Raw genomic sequence first — 9,597 nt, forward strand, 5'->3', positions numbered from 1 at the left:
TTCATCCCTGCACAAACGTGCTCTCATTTAAGGTGTAATTACTGTATGAATCAGCCGTTCCAGCAAACGCCCGACAGCTCCATCCCCGCGCGCCCTGACTCCTCTCACATCTTCCCCCATTCCCCCCATCCCAAAGGATGCAACCTCAGGGCATCACCTCCGGCAGCTCCTTTTGGGCTGGGTTCTGGGGGAAGCAGGATGGGGGCTGCAGAGCATCGTGTCCCCCATGAGACGTCAATCCCCTGGGGACTGCAATGCCGACGGAGGGGCTGTGGTCCAGCATCCTCCTGCTGCATCCTGGGCTGGGGCTGGCAGCGAGTGCCGAGAGCAGGGCAGGGCTGGGCGGCTGCGATTATTCCATGTGGAGCAGCCCTGACCTGCTGACAAAGGCAGAGTTATTTTTAAAAGCAACCACTCAGCAAAATTCACCTCCGTCTCCCGTCCTGCTGCTGCTGCCCGCCGCCGGGAGCAATCCAGCCCGGGAAACGCTGCTCTGGGGTGCCCAGAACAGAGGGTAGGAGTGTGGTGGTCCCTGCTCTGCACCCTCCCGGCCCCCTCCCTGCAGCCCGCTGGCTTTTGGCGCTGTTGAATCCTCCATGGAGCGATGGGAGCATCACAACCTGCTTTCCAGCACTATTCATAGCCCCATGTGCGCGGTGAGCCCAGGGCACCCCACTTACATCCCCTGGGGCTCCCCAAAGCATCACCCTGCTCCGTCTACAAGCAGCAGGATGGATCCTGTTCAGCCCAGGGCCCTTTTCCCTGGCAGGATGATGCCACTGCAGTGACGGCCACAGAGCAGGGACTGGAGCAGCATTGCAGTGGTATTGCCCAGTCCTTGTCCTTGTGCAGGGTGGGAGCGCGGGGCTCCCCCATCCTTCCTCCTCCCTGCTCAGTCTATGGATCAGGAGCAGCCCCAGCCTCTGCCCATGCTGGAGGATTGCCCTGTCCATGCCAAGGCTGGTTGGCATCAGGGAGGGATGTGGTCAGAGGAGGGTCTGGCGTTTGGAGCTGGACCTGCTCCAAATTCCCAGGGTGAGAAAGTCGCCTCAACCACCCTCCAGCTCCAAAGAGATGCTTGACTCGAGGGGCTGGTGATGCTTCATCCAGGTGAGACCTCAGAGCTCCCACCCTGCAGCATCCCTTTTGCATCCAGAAACACTCGGGGGGTTTAATTCCCTGTGATGGGGGGTCTGCTCCAAGATGGGCAGAGGTTGTGCTCCCCAGCCTCGAGGCGGCCGCGCCGCCCGGAGCCCTCCTTCCCTTTTATTGCCACGAGGTGAATTAATACCCATTTCCTGAAGCTTTTATGGTTTCCTCCCAAATGGCTCTTCCATCAGGGGGATATTGGGTTACAGCAAATACCAGCAGCGAGAACAAGCCCAGGCTCTGCCTGCTCCTAAACCCACGGCTGCATTTGGGCACCATCAGCCTCCCCCCAACCGGTCCCTTCCCTAGAGCCGGATGGATGCTCCTCTGGCAGCAAATGACCCCGTTGGGATGGTGGGAAACACTGAGGACCCTCTTGAAGCTCTGCCGAGCCCCTGGGGTGTGTGGATTTGGAGGTGGCCCCTGGTTTCGGGCTGGTTTCGGGGTGCTGGTTTCGGGGTGCTGGTTTGGCTGCCAGGGCTCCTGTCTCCGGCTCGCTCCGAGCACACACACACCTCTCAGGCTGGTTACTGTAGAAACGAAATTAGCCCGGGGAGGGAACGCGATCCCTGAGCTAATTACGGTAATTACAGCTTCACACCAGCTGCTCGCCAGGTCCAAGCACCTTCTGTAACTTGTGGAGGGGATCAGCCGCTCGGTGGGGGGGGAGCACTTTGAACTCCAGCTCCTGGGGACCACGGTGACTTCCGCGGCACTTGGGATGGGCTGTGCCCCTCCCCACCGAGGGTGACACCGAGCCACGGGGGTGGACGGCCCCAGATGTGCCGGTCCCATTGCAGCTGTGGGGTTCGGGCTGGGTTGAGGGCCCGGGGTGGGTTTGAGGAGCTGCTTTGCAGGGGGTTTGGTGCTGGGGAGGAGCCCAGAGCATCCCACCAGCTGTTGCACTTACAGATGTGTCACTTCGGCTCTCTGGGGACACACTGACCTGGTGGAGAGCGAAACCACAGCCAGGTTGGGGTCCCCCTGCACCCCCCAGGCGCCAGAGGCCAGAGCGTGCAGGATGAGTGCAGGGAGGCTGCAGGACCCGGGGCTGGGAGGGTGTCAGGGGTGTTGGGATGGGGTTTGGGGGCTGGAAAACGGGACATCTGTCCCTGGGTCGGATGAACCCACCGGAACCAGTCAGGCACCCTGGGGACAATGCAGTGGTGACCCACTGTGAGCCACCCCAGCATCCGGAGGGGGGGCAGGAGCATCCCCGGCTCTCCCGCAGCCTCCATCAGCTGGTGAAATGTCACTCCCCAGCGGGTGCCTTCCCACAGAACATGGCTTTTGGAGCCGATTCCCAGCACTGGCTGGGGTTGGAGCCAGGGGAATGCGGCCAAACGTGTCTGTGCGTGGCCGAAACTGCCCGGTGGTGGCGGCCTGGCTGCGGCGCGGGGCCGGGGCGGGGACAGGGCTGGGGACACGGTCACCGTGCGCCGCGGCGGCAGCGGGCGGTGATTCAGCGCTTACCAGCACGCTGCTATTTATCACCCGGCTTCATTACGGGGCCGACATGAAATGTGGTACAGGGAGAAGGGGGGGATAAATACAGCACCAGCGTGGGGGTGGGAAGCGTTCCCTGTGATGGGTTTCCCCATCCTCCCTCCCCGCCCGCTGGTGGATTTTGATGGAGGGAAATAAACGCCTCCAAAAATCACTCTCTCTGCCGGGTTGTCCCCGTTTGCCCTGTGCTTTGGCAGCTCTGCCGGGGCAGGCTGGGATGCGGCGAGAACAGGAGCGAGGGATAGTGGGAAGGGGGGTGTCCTCATGGATGCTCGGCCCCAATGGGATGGTGGGACCTAACCAGGACCCCCCCTCTTGCAGCCCATTCCCTGTGGCCTTGGAGGAAGCTGGCCCGAGGTGCATGGGCACGAGAACTGCCCCAGCTTGGTGCATGGATCAGAGGTGGGAGTGGGGTCCCTTGGGATGGAGTGGTGGGAGGGAAGGGGGCAGAGCCCCTGAGTGGGTCCCCAAGGGCTCGGCCCCCGCCCCGAGGAGGGATGGTGTGGGAAGAGAGAGGCAATCCTGGTTTGGGCTGGATCTGATGGAGCAGGATGGATCTGAGGCAGCAGGATGGATCTGAGGCAGCAGGATGGATCCAGTGCAAAGGGAAGGAGCTAAAGCAGAAGAATGGAGCTGGTGCAAAGGGACAGATCCATCACAGAGGGATGGATCGGCTGCAGGAGGCTGGTTCTGCTGCAGGGGGCTGGAGCTGCTGCAAAGGGACAGGTCTGATGCAGAGGGATGCATCTAAGGCAGACAGTTTGTGTCACCCCCAGCCCTGCCATCAGCACGGGGCTGGTACCCCCTGCCCTGGCAGCGCTAAAACAGACCCATCACCTCCCTTCACCCCAGAACACCACTTGTGCCTCAGTTTCCCCGCACAGCCGAGGGGCAGAGGCTGCTGCATCCCCGTTTCCCTGCACATCCCCATCTGTCCATCCACCCCTCCAGCAGCACGGTGAGGATGCGGGCTCTGACCTCCTCCTGCAGCCAGGAAGGGCTGGAGGGAGCAATGTGGGTCCAGCGTGAGCTTCCCCCTCCCAGTTATTTATATCCCCTCCCAGTGCCGGTGTGCGGCGGCAGCTCCTGGGGATATTTTTAGCCCGCTGCAGGGAATCACAGTGGCGAGTGCTCGGGAGCAGCGCGGGGGGGGGCGAGAGAGATGCTGCAGCACGAAGCCCCATCAGCATCCCTGCTCCCAGATCCTTGCCGCCTCCCTTTGCAGGGAGGAACCCCGCCCTGGGATGGCTGCAGGATCACACTTGGCCTTGGCACCATCGCATCCCTCAACGCCCTGCTGGGATCCAAGGAGCCACGGCCACCCTCTGCTCTGGCAAGCAGGCAGTGGGGCTGCACCCCGGCATGGGGTAGGCGCAGGGTGTGGAGGGGAGGCCGCAGGCTGCTGCTGCCTTCTCGAGACAGGAAGCGTTAGCACACAGCGCTGTCTGCATCCCTAATGATCCTCGCTCCTGCCGCACGCTCCCTGCCCAGCGCCGCTGCGGATGGAGGCTGCTGGAAAGCGGGGCGAGGGCACCCTGGGGTGCTCTGCTCCCCGCCACGGGTGCTGCTGCCTTGGACATCCCTGCTCCGGCTGCCCGCAGGGTGGGTGCTCTGCAGCCAGCACTGCCTCATACACACACAGACATGCACATGTATGTACATGTGTGCATGCACACACGCGTGCACAGCAAGCAAGGAGCACTCATCAGCTCTGGGGATGGAGGTGCCACCCTGATAACCGGGGGGGGACCCCTTGTGCCAGTCCATCCTGCACAGCGATGCCAAAGGTGCTGCAGCATCACCCACTGTGACCCCCCTATACCCAGTGCTGGCAGCATCCCTACATTATCCCAACCCCAAAGCCCATCGCAGCCTGCAGCAGCCTCAGTGCACCCAGTGTCAGCTCCCCAGAATGGGGGCACCCAGGACCAGAGCTGGGCACCGCGGGGTGCAGGTCTGAGCACCCAGTGCTGGGAGCCGAGGTATGAAGCCCCTCCCTCCTGTTCCGGGCACTTTCCCAGTTTATTTTCTCCCCTATGAGATTCCAGCTGGCAGGACGGCGCCTATAAATATACATAAGGGCTCATTTACATGACGGTTTAGTCGGGAGCGAATTCCACAGCTGCCTGGCAGACGGCTGGGTCGAGCCCGAAACCAGCCGTGCCTCAGTTTCCCCACTGCATCCCAGGCAGAGGGCAATGGCTTTCCCTGCATTTTTGATGTTCTATTCCTGGAAAGTCCAGGCTGTTATTATCGAGGCTATTTATAGCCCAGTAAACGGGTTATTAATATGATTATTCACAGTGTGGCAATGGGTAATTGCCCCGGGTGGGGATGACACCCTCTGTGTGTGAGGTGCTGCGTGGAGACGGTCCCAGCCCCAACCTGCCACCAGCACAGGAGAAAACTCACCCCAAAACCCGCGGGGGGCACCGGGCTGTGCCTGGGGTGTGACGGGGTCCCACTGCGGAGCCGGGGGGTCACGGCTTGGGAGGGTTTGGAGCTGAAGCCGGGCTCTTGTTTGGATCACGACCATTAGCTGAGTCACAGCTGGGGCGCTGCTAATTAAATGTAGTTCTTAATTAAGAAGCTCGCAGGGAGCCGAGCTGGGCTCTCAATCACTGCTCACAGAGGCAGCTGTGGCCACGCAGGGCCTGGGGTGTGATGAGCAGCCCAGTGCTCAACTCTGCCCCACGGCTGCTGCTCTCCCAACCCCTGGAGCCTGTTTCCCCATCCGTGAGGATGAGGAGGGCTCATGCCTGGCATCCTCCAGACCCTGGTGGGATGAGGGGATGGGTAGCCTGGGGTGCAGTGAGTGTGTCAGGGCTCAGCGCAGGGCTGCTCCTGCCCTGTGACTCAGGGCTGCTTTACATCCCCTCCCGTCCAGCACCTGAGCCCTGACCCAGCCTGGTTATTAATATTAATAATACCCCCCCGCAGCTGCTCTTCACCGACCTCAAAACACAACCTGAAGTAACCCCGGTCCTGCTCCCACATCCCCAAGGGATGAGGAAACTGAGGCACGGGAACTGGGGCAGGAGCAGCGCCAGGAGCTTTCCCTGCTCACAGAGAGCCTGGTCTGGAAGGAGAACCAGCAAAACCCTGGGGAGGTACCCAGAGCGACCCACGGCTGGGTGAGCCAGAGCGTGTGGGGAGGGCGTTCCTGGCTGGGAAAAAAACAAAAGCAGAGGACAAATAATGTGAGGATAAATAAAGGAGCCCGTTCTGAGCTCTGCCCCACGGCAATGGGGTGATATGCCCTGTGGGAATCGAGAGGCTGAGCTCTCCAGAGGGATTTGGTGCATCCTCACGCCTTGGTGCGGGCAGGAGACGGCGCTGGGGCTTCTCCCGGGCTTTGGCAGTCTGGTCATGTCCTGCCGGGAGAGCAGCAGGATTGAGTCACGTTCCAGCGGCAGCAGTGACTCACGGCAGCGCGGGGAGCAGCCGGCACATTGCAGAGATTCCTGGATGGAGGCAGGAAAAGAAAATCAAATAATAACAACTGCCAGGCCCCCCCCTTTTCCTTCCCCCCCGGCCGCCTCCGACACAGGCGCAAACAGCAGATTCCTGCGCCACCGGGAATCACCTCCCGCCTCGCCAGACGGGAGATGCACGACCTGGGTCTCAATAGCACCAAACGCCCTTTGCAGCAGCCTGCGGGGAAAGGGGGTGGAAGCTGCAGCCCCCCCGAGCCTGGGGACACCCCACAGCGAGGTCCTGCCAGTGCGATGCAAAGGGGGGTGCAGCTGGGTGGATGCGGGGTCCCCCTCCTGCTTTCATTGCTCCATAGGGGAGGTGTTGGGGTGCAGAGCAGGACGGGGGTACCCCAGCCCTGAGGTTGTATAATGCTCTGGGCTGGGTTTCTATGGGGGGGCATCGCAGATATTTTGCACCATTGAGCATCATCTCTTGTCCTTAACTCCCCCTGCCCAGGGGGTGCCCCCAGGCTCAGGGGAGGTTTAGGGTCCCACGTGTCTCCGCAGCCCCGGCGCGGTGGGGAGCGATGATGCTCCAGGGCAGGCTCCGCTGCCTTCGGCCTCGGCATTATCCGTTATTCCAAGCGCTCGGCGGGGGAGGTGGAAGCCCCCGCGGGCTGCAGCGGCTGCGGGGGGAGCCCGTGGTGCTGCTGCAGCTCCGGCCGCGCAGCCCCAGCGCCGCTGCGGCGAGGGCCATGTGCGGAACGGCCCCGGGGCTGCAGCGTCCAGCAGAGCCGCGACGGGGCTCAGCACCTATAGGACAGGGTATAGCCTCTATAGGGCATGGTACAGTCCCTATAGAGGGCGCGGTACATCACCTATAGTGCAGGGTACATCCCCTATAGGGCATGGTACAGCACCTAAAGGGCAGGGTACAGCCTCTATAGGGCATGGTACAGCCCCTATAGGGCATGGTACAGCACCTAAAAGACATGGCACAGCACCTATAGGACATGGCACAGCCCCTACCGGGCACAGTACAGGCTCTACAGGGCATGGTACAGCACCTATATAGCAAGGTTTGGGAGAGGAGCCCCTGCTGCAGGGGGCTGCCCCTACTGAGCCCAGCTCTACACAACCCAACTTCAGGCGTTATGGAGGAAGATACTGCCCAGCGATGCTGTCCCCTACAGAACAGCCCCTATAGGGCGGGAACCCCATCTCACATAGCAGAGCACAGCCCCTATAGAGACCTGCAACTATCAATAAGAGAATATCATAGAGTCCCAGACTGGTTTGGGTTGGAAGGGACCTTAAAGCTCATCCAGTTCCAACTCTCCATATGGTCCTGATCCAACACCCGCGGGGCACATGAGGGAACCAGCCCTGGGATCTGCTGAGCTCCTTCCTGGGGAGCAGGGGGACACTCCATGCCCTTGAACCTCCCTGCATCCCCTTTCCCACTGCATGGATGGAGGTGCAGGACTCGGCCGGGGTTTGGGATGGGCACAGGACAGAGGAGGCTCTGCGCCGGCAGCCGTTCCCCTCGCTGCAGGCCGGGTTTCCTCAATGAGGGGTGACCTGGCCCCAGCTGAGCTCTGGCGTGTGGGTTTCACAATGTATTTTGGTCTGTGCTTACAAGAAGCGGTAGTGGGGGGGCTGCGGCGGGGGGGGGGGTTCCCGTAAATGGCCTCAGAGCCTTCCTCATTCTCAAGAATAGGAAACTGAGAGACTTCTCCGCAGGGTTTCGCTTTCTGCATGTGGAGGAGAGAGGCCAAACCTTGAGCATCGCTTGACCATCGCTGTGACACTGCTGAGGGACTGGGAAAGCACAGGGAGAGAAAATCCATCCGTGTGTTTGCCCATGTCTTGGGTGCAAGAATCACTCCCCTTCCCCATGAGCCGCTTTTGGGATGCTCATGGCAGCTGAGTGATGCTGTCTCCCAGCCAGCCCTCTTTGGGAATGGGGTGATGCCAAAGCCATGGGAGCAACCTGTATCCCATCACCCTCTTCATCCCTTGGCCACCCCTCTTCCCTGGCAGCCCCCTTCCTATGGCACACGTGGATGCCCCATCCCTGGCAGTGTTCAAGGCCAGGTTGGACACAGGGGCTTGGAGCAACCTGCTCTAGTGGAAGGTGTCCCTGTCCCTGGCAGGGGGTTGGAGCTGGATGAGCTTTAAGGTCCCTTCCAACCCAAACCACTCCGGGATTCTGTGATTCTGTGGATGCTCTGTTGGCCCCCGAGGGCTGCTGGGGGCCGGGAGTGCATCGGGCAGGACTGGTAAAAATAGCACCCAGGTGCCCTCTGCCCCAGGAGCGATTTCTCGCTGGGTAAACAGGAAATCTATTCTTAGGCCCATTCATAAGCTGAGGCAGCTCCTGCTCCCTGCTCAGGGCTTGTTTTGCTCCTCCCTGCCCCAGAAGTGACACCAAGGCAGAACCTTCCAGCCCCACGGGCATCCCCTTGCTGGGTCCTTCCCCCCACAGCACCCTGCGCTCCACGGCTTTTCCTGGGATAGCTGGGGCTTCCCATGACATGAGGTGGTGGTGGGAGGTGAGGGTGGTTTTGGGGTGTCTCTGGAAACCCCCGTGCTGGGTGGCACCCCAAGGGGCAGTTGCTTTGGCAGAGCTCTCCCTCCCATTAAGCTTCTCTTCCCCTTCCTTGATGGTATCAAGTCGGAGGAGATAAAGCCACCATGGTTGGTTTGCCCTTTGCTGGGGTGAGCTGAGTAGCCTGAGGAAGGAGGATGATGCTCCCCAAAGCACCCCACAGAGCAGCAATGGCTGTGGTTCATCTTTGCTCCTCATCCTTTCCTCAACTGTTGTCCCTCTTTGCAGTATCCAGCCCCAACTCCTTTCCCTTCCTGCTCCCCATGGATCTATTTAGCCCACAACACCCCCAAGCTCTGCCTGAGGTTGCTGTGGGACCCAGGCACAGGCAGCAATTGCTGCCTGACATGGACAGTGGGCACCCCTGTTCTCCTGCACCCCATTTCAGCCCCTGGCAGGCTCAGAAGTGGTGACTTCTACCTGGGCACCATCTTTGGGGAAGCTAAAAAAGATGTGGAGACAAAATATGTGGGGCTGGAGCCTGCAGCACTGTCTGAATGACCACGGGTGCTCCTTATGCTGATTGATGATGGAGGGGGGATGTCCCCCATGTCTCCCCAGCATCATTGCCCTGCATCAGCCTCAGAGTGCTTCCCCCCCCAGGAAATGTGTGACTGAGAGAGGCACAAGGGTGCAAGGTGCTTGTGGGCAGGACGGGGCGCAGGGAAAGGCTGGGATGGGCAGGAGCACAGGCTGGATCAGCACTGCAGGCTGTGGGACTGCTGCACTCTGAGGGCAGGAGCTGCACATCCTAACTCCAGCACCCCTGGGCCAGGCAGGGGTGAGGAACAAGCTGGGTCTCTGCAGGGTGACAGACGAGGGCTGGTCACAGATGAGGCGTTGTGTGGCCGCAGTGACAATCCCACAGGACACTCTGGAAAATCCACCCCCAAAAAGGCTCGTTGGGCTGCACCG

This window comes from Strigops habroptila, chromosome 18, assembly GCF_004027225.2.
Source record: "Strigops habroptila isolate Jane chromosome 18, bStrHab1.2.pri, whole genome shotgun sequence".
NCBI classification, from domain to species: domain Eukaryota; kingdom Metazoa; phylum Chordata; class Aves; order Psittaciformes; family Psittacidae; genus Strigops; species Strigops habroptila.